This window comes from Limulus polyphemus, unplaced genomic scaffold, assembly GCF_000517525.1.
Source record: "Limulus polyphemus unplaced genomic scaffold, Limulus_polyphemus-2.1.2 Scaffold1648, whole genome shotgun sequence".
NCBI classification, from domain to species: domain Eukaryota; kingdom Metazoa; phylum Arthropoda; class Merostomata; order Xiphosura; family Limulidae; genus Limulus; species Limulus polyphemus.
The window spans coordinates 132,112-133,371 of record NW_013667258.1 but is presented as its reverse complement, the minus strand read 5'-3'; the positions used below and the strand labels follow the sequence as shown (position 1 = coordinate 133,371).

At 34.8% G+C, this 1,260-nt stretch overlaps 1 pseudogene; it reads left to right on the top strand.

Moving 5' to 3' along the window:
* Positions 1-1,260, top strand: part of LOC106464423 — a 70,669-nt pseudogene that overhangs the window by 53,866 nt on the left and 15,543 nt on the right.

Genomic DNA, 1,260 nt, shown 5'->3' with positions numbered 1-1,260 from the left:
ATCACTATGCTTTATGTGTTGTACATCACAGGTTTATCACTATGCTTTATGTGTTGTACATCACAGGTTTATCACTATGCTTTATGTGTTGTACATCACAGGTTTATCACTATGCTTTATGTGTTGTACATCACAGGTTTATCACTATGCTTTGTGTGTTATAGTCCACAAGTTTATCACTATGCTTTGTTTGTTTTACGTCACAGGTTTATCACTATGCTTTGTGTGTTGTACGTCACAGGTTTAACACTATGCTTTGTGTGTTGTACGTCACAGGTTTAACACTACACTTTGTGTATTGTTCTCCACAGGTTTATCACTATACTATGTGGGTTGTTCTCCACAGGTTTATCACTACACGTTGTGTGTTGTACGTCACAGGTTTAACACTCTACTTTGTGTGTTGTACGTCACAGGTTTATCACTGTACTATGTGGGTTGTTTTCCACAGGTTTATCACTACACTTTGTGTGTTGTACGTCACAGGTTTAACACTGTACTTTGTGTGTTGTTCTCCACAGGTTTATCACTACACTTTGTGTGTTGTACGTCACAGACCTTTTCACTTATTTTAACAATTGTTTTGATGTTTTATACCACAGCCTTATTGACTGATTTGCGTAATGACAATTCCACTTCACTCTGTGTTGCATGCCAGTAATACTTCAATTACACTTTATGGTTACTTGTACGGTGTGTGTGAAACTATTACTGCATCGATTATAAGGTATGAAACTGTGACCTTGACTAACCTAACAAGAGTAATCTCTTGTATGCTACTGCCTTTGACATTTTTCACGCAATATCAGATTTATCTAGTTGAGTTTTATTCCAGCCCCTTGTAGTTGAAACTCTGTTTATGTATCATTAACTTGTATGTTTTAAAAAGCCAATTGAGTATTTGTTAATTAGTGAAAGAGAATATTGGTAGTGGTCTACAGCTGGTAGTTTTGTTGAAATACATTCTTTTTACTAATTTTAAAGAAATTTCCAAACATTGTGTAATATTGCATGTCTCATTCCATGATAGTTACTTCTTGGACAGCTGTGAGTAATCGAACAATAATTTCTTTTTCATTTGCATCTAAGGGAACTCCAGTATTGGTACATGGTGGTTCTTACACTAATATTGCTCATGGAAATTCTTCAGTTCTGGCAGACTTAATAGGTCTCAAGCTCGTTGGAGAGGAAGGGTTTGTTGGTGAGTTGAAATCTTAAGTGTATATATATATATATATATATATATATATATATATATAT